General features: G+C 42.5%; 1 protein-coding gene across 8 annotated transcripts in view; it reads right to left on the bottom strand.

Moving 5' to 3' along the window:
* Positions 1 to 14,096, bottom strand: part of SNCAIP (synuclein alpha interacting protein) — a 157,453-nt gene that overhangs the window by 42,180 nt on the left and 101,177 nt on the right. The gene's annotated exons all lie outside the window — the stretch shown is intronic.

The raw sequence follows: 14,096 nt of genomic DNA, 5'->3' as shown, positions 1-14,096 counted from the left end.
GAGAGCATTACATTGAAACACTGAAGGTATCTAGGCCATGCGGCCAGACATAGACCACTCAGGTTATGTTCAAAGAAAGCCCCTGTCTAAGGGGACACCTGTAGGGAGGAGGCAAATCAAACACAAGATATCCCAAAACAAACGGTTCATACTTACCACTAGAAAACAGTGAGTGATAAAAGTGATGGCATATTGGCTCAAAATAAACTCAAGTAGGAAGCATGGTAAAAGCAGACAGCCAAAACAACAAACAAACCCCAACAGATTTTTAGGTTCATTCCCTGGATGGCTATACCTCTTTGGAAGTATTATGAGACTTGTCACCACCTGGAGAAGCAGAATTGGAGATAGGATCCTCTATGTTAAATAAACTTCCAAACTAGTTTAGGGAGACAAGGGATGAATGTACACACATGCGTATATGTGCGTGCACACACACATGCACATCCTTAAAGCTTAAGAAGTCTCATATAAAGAAGGGGTAAGTTATTTAATATTGGGCAAACTCAAACTGTGACCTACTGGGTGATTTTCTCCCACAGATGAGTATCCCAACGAACCGTCGCTCAGGGAATTTCACCATGCTTTCTGGCATATGCACACAGCAACATAATGTATTTGTACTTTATAATGGAACACGCGGGAAGATTCAAAGCTGCCCTCCATTGTTGGCAAAGCTGGGAAGAACCAGGAGGAGAGGAAGTTACAAAGGGAGAGCGAGATGTGCAGGTTAGTGGTTGCTTTTTTTTTTTTTTTCTTCTCATTTCTCTGCGAAGCTCAGATAAAAAGTGCATGGTTTGTCTTTGAGGGAGGGTCTGGTTGAGATGGAGCGTCCAGTGAAAGAGCAATGTGTCTGGACGTTGAAGATAAGAACACCATCTCTCCCAGTCAGCCTCATGAAAGGCAACCCCGTGCCTTCTCGTGGTGCAGGGTGACAGGACACCAGTCTCCTCCGTTGTGACGATCCTGCCTCCTCTCTGGGACACTCCCCTGACTAGACCAATGACCCAGCTCTTGGAAACTTGTAGGTCACTGATTTATGGACCCCTCCTCCTCCTCTTCCATTACATTTACACCATCCCCCTTGGAAGGGGGGAGGTTTCAGGACATGCCTTCCAACTAGGAGCTCTCTCTCTCCTCTTCTGGAACAATTGGTGGGAAGTATTTAATCCCAAAGCATGTGCTTGAGTCTGTTCTTTGCCACTGGGCACAACCAAAGAATTAAAGAGGTGGGGTGTATTCAGGTCTGTAACTTCTATGACAGTCCCCAGCTCCCACTAAATCTTGGGTGAAAGTGGCATACAAGTCATTAAAAGCTCCCCAAATTTAGATCGCTGGTCATTCTTGTTCTTACTGGGATATATCTAAAAGGATTCAGAGAAGTTCTGGAAGTAAGTTAAGGAGGTGAGAGAAAGTGTTCTGAGCCTGAATGCGATGTAATTGTTGGTGGATGGTTCTTTCCTCCAAAAGAGACCATAATTTCGCACAGGTTTTCAGAAGGTCTGCACTAAGCGGAATGATGGCTCTGAGACCTTTAACGTCTAAGAAGAGAACATTATGAGCTGTGGCGACAAGCCTGGATTCTGTCCAGTAAGGGACAGGTATTAACGAGGAATGGTCCAGGAGGGAAGGGAGGTATCTAGATGCTGTTAAGCTGCAGCACCTCTTTTTCGCTGGCTCTGCTTCTAAGCTGTACCCAGTACTTGGCACAGAGAATACAATTAACAAACGCGAGTATCTGAATTTGAATCTCACTTTGCGCAACGCATTAAATCTCCTTCCAAGTGCCCAAAGCGCATCCTTCTCAGGGATTTACAGCTTAATATCACAGGGGACGAAAGCCCCGTTAATAAACTCAGAGGAGTGATAATCACCAATAAGAGTTGGATCTTCTCAAGTTATTTATGAAAAGTAAATATGCAAAGGCAAAGCCTAATTCCAGTTGGTCCATTATATATTTAAAAGGTTTCCTATCCTTTATAGGTCCATTTTTCCCTAAAAATGTGAAGCTATGAAAAATTGTCTGCCAGAAACTTCCGCCAAGCTTTTCTCTCTTCCTTTCAAGAACACATGGTTACCCCTTTAAAATAGCAGAGAGATAGCAGACACAGAATTTACAATGTGTAAATATGCCTTTAATTTTATCCACTATTTTTTTCTAAAAAGCTTAAAATACAGTGGCGTGTGTGCGCATGCGCACGTGTGTGTGTCTCCCTTAACATTTCAGGAATACATACTAATTGTTAGGCATGGTATTTGCTAATATTTTGCCAATTACCTTGATTCCTTTGAAACTTCTTGAAAATGTGCATCTCAGGATGTGATAAAAACCTTTAAAGTCACATAACTTAGTGGACCAATACAACGAGCGCATTGTGCCAATACATTTATGTATTGTATAAGGTCGTGGGTTCAAAGGGCTACTCTTTTATGTTGGCTTTATTTACATGTGAAATTTTTTCCAAGTGATACAGGGAAATGGATACCATATGTTTCCCAGCTGTTTTGTACTGACAGGAGCCATTAAGAATGCTCTATGGAAATGAATTCTGTCTGAGTCTTATAAAAACACTTCTTTCCACAGAAGGGTCTAGAAACTGAAGAAGAGGCATCAACATTAGGCTTGTTGTCCTTCCTCTTATTTAAACGTATGACTCTTTTTTAGGCTGAGAGGGTGAACTCTATGCTTTCTAGTCTGTGTCTTGATGACCAGGAAAAACAAAATCCCAGTTACATAAAACTGATTGTTTAAGAGACTCTCATGAGACGGCTCTAATTTATTACTATATATACTCATCTGAGGAAGAAGGGAAATTTTATTCTATACATAAAACAAAACTTTATATTGTTTCTCCTAGGCTGGGAAAATGAGCATTTTAAGAACAACATAAGAAAAAGGAATACTTATGATTGAAAAGATTTTAACTTACAGTTCTGTAAGTCTACTCCAAATTTCATTTATACTACTGTTCTACCCCAACACCATAATCAATTTTTTTTTAATTTTTTAAATGTTTTATTTATTTTTGAGGCAGAGAGAGACAGAGCGTGAGCAGGGGAGGGGCAGAGAGAGAGAGAGAGACACAGAATCCAAAGGAGGCTCCAGGCTCTGAGCTGTCAGCACAGAGCCTGACGCAGGGCTTGAACTCACAAACTGTGAGATCATGACCTGAGCCAAAGTCGGATGCTTAACGAACTGAGCCACCCAGGCGCCCCCATAATCAATTTCTTAAAACACATGGAAATAAAGTTCAGACTAACTATAGTTACTTGAAAGATTTTGAGGCTAAATAGGTTTTCTGGAAATCATGAATAAAGCCTTCGTACGTTAAGCTTTAAATCCCTGAAAATTTTTTCTCTTATCTTATTAGATCTTTACAAGCTCTATGAGAACAGGGTCTGTGTCTAATTTCTCTCTCTCTGGCTCAAAGTTCTCGGCAAACTGCTTTATAGAACTAGGTTCTTAATGACTTCTTGGTTGGATGGATTCATTTTGAACATCTTACGAAAGTAAACATGTCTAATACACCTTAAACCTGTCTACCTGATTATGTCACCAATTTTCTAAAATGGTTGGTAGGTAAGTGCAAATGTTTTTGACGCTGATTTATAGACCAGTATAGATCTCTTCCAATCTAACTGGCAGTGGGGATGTCCCTGAGCTCCAGCAAGGTGGCCTCCAATTGCCTGCCATCCACACGTTGCCATTTCTGCCACAAGCATTTAATGTGAGCCTAGGATAGGTGCATACTTGTCACAGGTAGATGTTCCAAAGCTGGGGTCTTACCCCTCTCCTACCTTACTTGCTCCCTCCCTTTCTCCTCATCGAGCACATACACTCTACCGCCTAGTCTTTGTAAACCTGGCCTGGGTCACATGACCACTCATGCAGTCTCTCAAGCCATCCATCTGCAAAGCATCGCTGGCCTTTCACTTCCCTTGACCTGTGGGTCTCATCCCTCCAGGAACCAAATCTGGCTGTGGCCTGATCCCAAATTTCTCTCAAGTCTGGTCCCTCTTGTCCATCCTGTTACACTGACTAGTCCACGCTGGGATCCTTGCGCTGCAAAGTTCTAGCTACTTCTCTGGTCTCCCTTTGTAGTCCTGAGTTTTCCCTCTTCATATAGGTGTGATTTTGTCACTTCTTAGCTCAAAAACCTCAGATGGCCCTGTATTGCCTATGACATTTCCCCGTATGTCACATGCATATCCTTGTAGTATCTAAGATGGCACACAGGAACCATGATGAATACTCCTGACTTAGAAAATAAGGAAGCTTTAGGGTGTCTGGGTGGCTCAGTCGGTTAAGTGTCCGACTTCAGCTCAGGTCGTGATCTCACGGTTTGTGGGTTCGAGGCCCACGATGGGCTCTGTGCTGACAGCTCAGAGCCTGGAGCCTGCTTCGGATTCTGTGTCTCCCTCTCTCTTTGCTCTTCTCTGCTCATGCTCTCTCTCTCAAAAATAAATAAACATTTAAAAATTAAAAAGGAAAGTAAGGAAGCTTTATGCCATTCAAACTGCCTTTTTTCCTCCTAATTAATTGAAGGAATCTCAGTTTGGTGCTACAATGAATTTAACTCCTCTCCAAAACTTATCATCTCCCTTAAAAATGAGGAGACAGCAGGTCTCAGGCTCGGAGACTTTCACAAGCAAAGACTTAACAGGAACGTTTTATTTTCGTCACATTCATTTTAATGATGACCTTTAATTTATTGCAATTGACGTTTATTTTTCTTGTTTTTTTTTTTTAATGTTTATTTATTTTGAGAGAGCACATGCACACATGAATGAGTGGGGGAGAGGCAGAGAAAGGAGAGAGAATCTCAAGCAGGCTCTGCACTGTCAGTTTGCTATGTGGGGCTAGATCTCATGAACTGCGAGATCATGACCTGAGCTAAAATCAAGAGTCAGATGCTTAACCGAGGTTAACCTGGTTAACGCTTAACCTGAACCACCCAGGTGCCTGACGCTGGTTTTCTATTTACAATACTGATGTGAAGTTTCTTTTGAAAACAGGTGTGTTTTGAAGGAAGGCATTTTAGGAAACTGTAAGATAGATAATAGTATGAGTAGTATAAAGGTAGAGCAAAAATAACATAAGACAACTTTGGATGTGACACATATGGTGGAATTAACACTTAAATTACTAAAGTTTGGGAAACTGAATTCCTTAGCATAGGATGCAGCAGTTTTTATGCAGACATAACGTCAGAGATTTTGTGGGTTTGGTTCCAGACCACTACAATAAAGGGAATATTGCAATAAAGCAAGTCAAGTGAATCTTTTGGTTCCCCAGTGCATATAATAGTTACATCCACACTATACTGTAGTCTATTAATTGTGTAACTGCATTATGCCCAAAAAACAGTATATAGACCTTAACTAAAAATACTTTATTGCTGCAAAGCGCCAGTTACCATCTTTTTGCTAGAGGAGGCTCTTGCTTTGATGTTGATGGCTGTTGACTGATCGGACTGGGGGAAGCTCTGGCACTCTCTTAAAGTAAGACCACAATGAAGTTTGTCACATTGATAGATTCACTAATGGCTTCTCTGTAGCACGTGATGCCGTTTGAAACCATTTGCAGAACGGCCGAATTTCTCTCACAATTGGACACAATCCTCTCAAAGCCTACCACTGTTTGATCAACTAAGCGCAAGTCATGTTCTAGTTCCTTTGTTGTAACTGAATAATCTTCACGGCATCTTCCCCAAGAGTACATTCAATCTCAAGAAACCAGTTTCTCTGCTCCTCCATCCATTCAAGTTTTATCATGAGATTTGCAGCAATTTAGTCCCATCTTTAGGCTCCACTTCTAATGCTAATTCTCTTGCTGTTTCACCGTATCTGCAGTGACTTCGTCCACTGAAGTCTAGAAACCCTGACAGTCGTCCATGAGGGTGGAAATCAATGTCTTCAAACTCCTGTAAATGTTGATATTTTGACCGGCTCCCATGAACCACATATGTTCTTAAGGGCGTCGAGGCTGGTGAATCCTTTCCAGGAGGTTTTCAATTTACGTCGACCAGAGCCATCAAAAGAATCACTATCTATCACAGCTATTGCCTTACAAAATATATTTTTTCAATAACAAGACTTGAAAGTTGAAATGACTCCTTGATCCATAGGCCACAGAAGGAATGTTGTATTAGCAGGCAAGAAAGCAACATTCAGGTCATTGTACTCCTCCATCAGAGCTCTTAGGTGACCAGGTGCATTGTCTATGAGCAGTCATATTTTCAAAGAAATCTTTTTTTCTGAGCAGTAGGTCTCAGCAGTGGGCTTATAATATTCAGTAACTCATTCTGTAAACAGATGTGCTGTTATTCAGGTTGTGTTGTTTCATCTGCAGAGCACAAGGTGGGTAGATGTAGCAGAATTCTTAACAGCCCTAGGGTTTTCAGAATGGCAAATGAGCAGTGGCTTCAACTTAAAGTTACCAGCTATGTTAGCCCCTAATAAAAGAGTCACCTGTCCCTTCAAGCCAGGCACTGACTTCTTTTTAGCTATGAAAAGTCCTAGATGACCTCTTCTTCCCCTAGAGGGCTGTTTCATCTACACTGAAAATCTGTTGCTTAGTGTAGCCGCCTTCATGAATGATCCCAGCTAGATCTTCTGGATAACTTGTTACAGCCTCTACCTAAGCATGTGCCGTCCCCCCTTGCACTTCTATGGGACAGAAAGCTTCTTACCTTAAACTTCATGCACCAATGTCTGCCAGCTTCAAACTTTTCTTCTGCAATTTCCTCACCTCTCCTGGCCCTCACATATCGAAGAGAGTTAGAGCCTTGCTCCGGATGAGGCTTTGGCTTAAGGAGATGTTCTGAAGGGACCATTAAAACTCTCTCCACATCAGCAATAAGGCTGTGTTGCTTTCGAATCTTTCATGTGTTCACTGGAGAAGCACTTTAAATTTCCTTCAACAATTTGTACTTGCCTTCATGACTGACTGCCTTTTGGTGCAGCAAAAGGCCTAGCTTTTAGCCTATCCTGGCTTTTGATCATGCCTCTCCCAACAAACTTAATAATTTCTAGCTTTTTTATTTTTTATTTATATCCAAGTTAGTTAGCATCTAGTGCAATAATGACTTCAGGAATAGATCCTAGTGATTCATTCCCTGCGTATAACACCAGTGCTCATCCCAACAAGTGTCCTCCTTAAAGCCCATCACCCATTTTCCCCGCCCCCTATCCCCACCCCATCAGTACTCAGTTTGTTCTCTGTATTTAAGTGTCTCTTATCATTTTGTCCCCCTCCCTGTTTTCATATTATTTTTTCTTCCCTCCCCTTTTGTTCATCTGTTTTGTACCTTAAATTCCACAGATGAGTGAGGTCATAATCATTTCTAGCTTTGATTTGAAGTGGAGACGTGCAACTCTTCCTTTCATGTGAACACTTTGAGGTCCTTGTAGTATTCTTAATTTGCCAAATTCTGAAACTGGAATGTCTCAGGGAATAGGGAGGCCCAAGGACAGGGAGAGAGATGGGAAAATGGCTGGTCGGTGCACCAGTCAGAACACTCACCACATTTATCAATTAGCTTTACCATCTGCTATGGCCATGGAGTGTGGCGCTCCAAAAACAAATGCAAGAGCAACATCAAAGATCACTGATGATAGATAACATAACGAACATAATAAGAATGAAAAAAACTGAAAAACTGTGAGAATTACCAAAATGTGACATGGATATGAATCGAACAAACGCTGTTGGAAAAATGGCCCAGAGAGACATGCTCGACACAGCACTACCACAGACCTTCAACTTGAAAAACACAATGAAATATTTGACAAGCTCAATAAAAAGGAAGCACAATAAAAGGAGGTATGCCTATATTTATTTTATTTTTTTTAATGTTTATTTTTGAGAGAGAGAGAGAGAGACCATGCGCAGGGGAGGCGCAGAGAGGGATGGGGACAGAGGATCTGAAGTGGGCTCTGTGCTGACAGCAGAGAGCCTGATGTGGGGCTCGAACTCACGAACCCTGAGATCATGACTTCATGAGCTGAAGTCATCCAGCTAAGCCACCCAGGTGCCTCTGTGTTTATTTTCTAATTTATCTTCTCATCTAAACACTCATCTTCCCACATCACACAATTCCTCCTGCACTGTCATTGCTAAACTCCCTGTTTCTGGATACACCATGTTCCTCCTTCAGTGCTCCTGCCTTTGGGCAAGTTCCCCCTCTCCAGCAAAGCCCTCACTGCTTTCTCTGCCTGAGACAAGGCTCATCTGACAAGATTCCCCTCAAGGCTTACGTCCATGGTGCACTTCCTCAGACTCTCACAGGAAACTCTTGCCTCTTGCTTCTCAACACCCTGAGATACACTTGCCCACGCCTAGAGTTGGGTATTTATGAAGCTCTTTTGCAACTACTCACCCATTCATCAGTCTCACCGTCTGTCTCGACAAGTTCCTCTGAGGCACAGATTGCTCATGAGCTTCCTTGTGTTTATAACTGGCCATCTGTCTAGCACAGCATCTCACAGATAGTAGGGCTCAGGGGCCTCTCTCTTAGTGAATGAATGAATAAATGGAGGGGGGAGGGAGAAAAGGAAGAAAGGAATATGCCAGACCAAAGATGCAAAGTATAGTATATAAATCAGAGTCTTGTAACAATGAGTCCATCTCGCCATATTTTGGGAACACCATGATGAACATCCCAAAGGCGGTGTTAGTGATGTATTGAAGATAGACATTTAGAAGATGTGCGGCATATGGAAATCTTTTTATATATTTCCTACAATAAGTTCCAAGGCCTGATTTCTTCATGTGTAAAATAAAAGGTTTAGACTATATGATTGCTAAGACCGGATCCATCTCTAAATTTCTGTGACTATATGGAATGTCTACAAATAACAGGGCTCTCTATTCTAAGTGACTCACTATGAAACACTATAATTCTTCTGGATCCATGTCTTTCAACAGATCCTTACAAATTTATAATTATGAGGCTAAGCTGATTGCTGACACAGAACAACTCTTTGGCTCATGGGACTGATAAATTAGTATTTTCTTAGGAAGATAATGTACAGTTTGCTATTGCAACAGTGGATTCAATTTTCAAGGCTGAACGTCAATGCTGGCTCCCCAGATGCCCATTTATTTTTCTTCTAAATATGGAGTTATGTGTCCATCTTAGAAAATTGGCTTTGGACATCAAGAGGAGAAAGAAATGGTCAGGATGAAATAGTATTCCCCTACTATTCACTGTTTAAAGTTAAATAAATTCTATCTTCCATGAAAAACACAATGGTCAGCTTTACTCGTAAGTGCCTTAAAATGTGCCTAACAGTGTGCTTTACATCTATAGCTACCGGACGCCTGAGGACCTTCACGGACATAGCTGCTAAGTTCTCCAACATAATTTTACACTTAAGGGAGGGACATTTTGAAAGACTGGAGGTGTCAATATTAGAGTCAAGAGTTCCCTTAACCCACAGTAAACTGAAGTCTGCTGTGGGCCTGCTTATTGCCAACACCTGATGCTCTGTAAGGAGGGGTGACAGGTGACTTATGCCATCTCACAACGAGAGGAAGATGGGGTCTGGAGTCTTGAGGGTGTACAATCTGCTGGGTACTTCTCCCCACACCATCCTCGGAGACTAGACTGTAACCTGATCCAGAACAAGGGTGGCATTAACTCTGGATTTGGAGAAGTGTGTAGGGCCATTTACATTGGGGGGCACACGTGTGAGGAATGCATGTTTCTGAAATGTTCCCATGGAGTTGCTTGTTCATCGCTTTCATTGATGCCGTAAGCCCTTTATTGAGGGTATTGTGAGTCTGAAGGGGAAATACTGAGCATGTCCTTATTATAAAAATATCAACCAAAGATTTATTCACATTAAGACATTAAAATACTATTGGAAAAGATTCATTGATTTGCTTCTAAAGTTCTGACTTCAAGTGGCTGTTGGTATCAGGCAGCTCTTGAAAGGGTCAGTTTCATGTTTCATTATTTCCAGCTCTTCCCAGGACTGTGAAGACTTGCTCCTATAAATTTGTGCCCTATCTCTACCCATCCCTTTGTTCTGTGAAAACTCATTTAATACTCAAGCTCTTACTACACTAGGTAGGAAAGTCGCTTCACCAAAGGGGCATGTTCTATCAGGAAATCACTCAATATTTTGACAAGTTTAAAACTTTGAGCTTCAAAAGTACAGTTTACGTTTCAGAACAGGAGTTGGTGGGTCTGAAGAAAGTATATGGTTTCAGAGTTATTCTGTCATGTAAAAAGTATGCTGACCTTCACTTTGCCATTAGCAAAACCTCGTGAGTGCATTAAGTCTTGCATTCACTCCAGGTCCATCTTCCAGGCTCCTTTCTTTCTTTCCCTCCCTTCCTGTGCTGAATTGGAGAGAGAGACATGCATGTTAAGGGACAGTGGAGAGGCTCACCCAGCAAAGAAGCACTGAAACCAGGGAGAGCTTACTCTGGGTGGTATCTGGAAAGTGTTAGGAAGCTCAGTGTGGTTTTGCAAAGTGCAGACACACACCAGTTTTAACTGAAGGTGGCGATGTTTTACAGTGCTGATCTACAGTCAAAGACAAAGAACACCAGGTTCCTGCGAGCTTTCTTTCCAGAGAAAGAGGAGGCAGATGGAGGAGGGGTGGTGGCTGGAAAATCCGTACTCTACCCCCTACTCCCCAGTCCCAACTGATGACTCCCCAAATGCCCGATTATTTTATTTCTAAAAATGGAGTTAGGTACTTACGTTAGAAATATAGCTTTAGATCCAAAAAGAGAAAGAGAAGGGGTTATGTCTTCAGGGCATAAGGGTATTCCCTACTGTTTTCTGGCTAAAAACGGAATGGATTCTATCTTCCCTGAGAACCCAAGCGGTGAGTCTGTGAAATCGGGCCCCATTTTGAAAAGGACACTGTTTAAGGTCTGGAGGGGGTAGGGGAAATGGGAGGAAGGCCCAGTGCTGGCCTGCAGCATACTCTTTCTCTCCACAGCCCGCCTGGTTGGGGGGCGGGGATCTGTTCTCAAGAGCTCCCACCTGGGCCACAGGTTTTAGTTCATGGCCCTCGGAACAGACAGGTGGAGCGAAACTAAGCAAAGCACACACTGTTGCTTTTCCCGGGGTAAGTGAACGGCAGGGCTACTGCGTTCTGTCTTCTGGCGCAGTTTGCCATGAACTTCACGAGCACTATGGTCAACGATGGGGAAAAAAAACAACCCTTATGTGTATTTTAAGAATTTCTCGAAATTATATATTAAAAAATTTTTTAGGGGTGCCTGGGTGGCTCAGGTCATGATCTCACTTCTCGTGGGACTTCGGCTCAGGTCATGATCTCACCACTACTGGGTTCGAGCCCCGCGTTGGGCTCTGTGCTGACAGCACAGAACCTCCTTGGGATTCTTTTTCTCTCTTCCTCTCTCTCTGCCCATTCTCTGCTCTATCTCGTGCTCTCAAAATAAATAAATAAATAAGTAAACATTTTTTAAAAATGCAGATCCTGATTCAAGAGTCTGAGGTAAGGTCCGAGAGCCTGCCTTTCTAACAAGCTTGTAGGTCATGCCGATGGGTGCTGGTCCTGGCCCTGGGCCACACTGTGAGATGCCTCAGAAGGGTTGGACTTTTGCAGGTGACACTTGACTCTCTCTGAGGACCCTTCAACCATGAGACTCTAGGATTCTGTGTCTATGACTTGAGTTTCTTTTATGACCTTTTTTTTTTTTTTTTTTTTAGGGGAAGAGTCAGCACAAAGGAGGTATGTGAATAAAGAAGACTCATTTAAAATTAAAAATATATACATTTTAAAAATGCTTATTCATTTTTTGAGAGACAGCTTGACAGAGCACAAGTGGGGGAGGGGCAGAGAGAGACAGAGACCCAGAATCTGAAGCAGGCTTCAGGCTCTGAGCTGGCAACACAGAGCCCAACATGGGGCTCAAACTCATGAACCATGAAATCATGAACTGAGCTGAAGTCGGACGCTTAACCCAGTGAACTACCTAGGTGCCCCTAAAAATTGTTAATGTTTATTTATTTTTGAGAGAGCGCGCGAGCAGGGGAGGGGCAGACAGAGAGGGAGACAGAGAATCCAAAGCAGACTCTGAGCTGTCAGCACAAAGCCCACTGCGGGGCTCAAACCCACAAACCATGAGATCATGACCTGAGCTGAAGTTGGACTCTCAACCAACTGAGCCACCTAGAAACCCCAAAAGGGCTCATTTTAAATGGGAAGATGGAGCACATTTAGTTTTGGGAGACAAAAAGGATGTTTTCGGCAAGAAGTAGGCAGCTCTCCGAGGTGCCATGAAGCCCTGAAAGTGGTATTCTCCACACCCCTCCCCAACCCCATTGCACATGCTCACACTTGTGCCTTGGATTGGGAAGACGGGACAGGGAAACCACTCACTCTCCCTTATGACAGGATGGAACTGTGGAGGCCGCACAAGGTACAAGGCACTCTGGAGGCTTCTGTATTGCTTCTTTCTTACCTCTTAGTTTCTTCTTTCCCTTCCCGCCTAAAGGATGCTTATCTCCCTACTTCCAAAGTTTCATCCTTCCTTCCCACAGACTTCCGTGAACTCACTTCTACCAAGATTTCTTTATCAATGTAGTGGGTGGGGGATACGTTTCTTAGAGTTCAATAAAAAATAAACCAAAATACGAGAGAGGAGACCCCTTCCCCGAAGTTTTCCTTCCATTTAACATTGTCTTTCTTCCTTTTCTTCTTTTTTAAGTTTATTTATTTTCAGAGAGAGAGTCCCACAAATGGGAGGGGGCAGAGAGAGAGAGGAAGAGACAGGATCCCAAGCAGGCTCTGGGCTGACACAGGGTTCGAACGCATGAACCATGAGATCATGACCTGAGCCGAAATCAAGAGTCGGACGCTTAACTGACTGAGCCACCCAGGCGCCTCGGTCTCATTTCTTAATTCTACAATGCTAGTCAAATGTAGAAAATTAGGGAGCTGTGGTATTTGTAGCTCTGGCTAAGCAAATATAAGAAATGTTCATGGAAAGAGATGACGGGGCAAGTGTGTGATGTATTTAAGCTCTGCTCCTTCTAGCCCCGACTCGTTATTTGCAACATGACCAGAGGTTTACTTTGAACTTTTCCATCATCCCCCTGCTCCTATCTTTCCCCGCACTGACTTACACCCTTCCTCTCAGAAACATAAGCTAAGTGTTAACAGATTAAAGGCAGAGGTGGTCTCTCCCTCTGGATGGGGAGGCAGGTCTACTTTCATGGGTAAGTTTTGGGCTTCATTCAGAACGATGGCCGTGCCCATTCTGTAGCAGCAGGAAAAAGCAGCAGCTAAAAATTTCCCTGCATTATGATTATAACCGTACAAAAACAAGACCCCAGGAAAAGAAAGGCTAGAAACAAATGTAGAGTGACATTTTGTTTTGGTGGCAGGATTAGTTGTAGTTTTTACCTTCCACTTTTTTTTTTTTAATCTTTTTAGAGAAAGAGAGAGAAAGCAAGCACAGCTGGGGGGAGGGGCAGAGGGGGAGAGAGAATCCCAAACAGGCCTGCACTATCAGCACAGAGCCTGACCTGGGGCTTGATCCCAAGACCCTGGGATTATGCCTTGAGCTGAAATCAAGGGTTGGACGCTCAACCAACTGAGCCACTCAGGCACCCCCCCTATCTTCCATTTTTCATAATGGATTATATCACCTTTATAAGTGTAGTTTTGGTAAAGAAAAATAAAAATAATGGTTTTACTTGACTAACATTCTCATCTAGATGTTTTATTGTTTGCACATTTTTACTGTGGTTAGATAACTGAGATTTTTGTCATAGTTGTTAGATTCTTTGCCATATTGGATTGAAGTGTTGGTTTTCTTAACTGAGGTCTTAGAAAATGTGTTTCTCTCTTCTGTGGAGTCCATTTTGCATTATATCATATCAGATACGGTCATCAGCAGGCCTTCCAATTTAAACTGCCCACCAACCTTCACTTACAAGCTTTTAGCATTAAACCTTAATAAAATTGAAGATAGAGGGGTTATATATTTAGCATCAGCTACATTACAGAAGGGTCAGGGGGATAAATTTCATGTCAACTTACTCTTTTTGCTGCTGGCTGAAATCCTTGAAAATCTTTAAAAACCACATATTTTCTTATTT

This window comes from Acinonyx jubatus, chromosome A1, assembly GCF_027475565.1.
Source record: "Acinonyx jubatus isolate Ajub_Pintada_27869175 chromosome A1, VMU_Ajub_asm_v1.0, whole genome shotgun sequence".
Taxonomy (NCBI): Eukaryota; Metazoa; Chordata; class Mammalia; order Carnivora; family Felidae; genus Acinonyx; species Acinonyx jubatus.
Note: the sequence above shows the minus strand (reverse complement) of the source record. Positions and strands in the feature narration are given on the sequence as shown.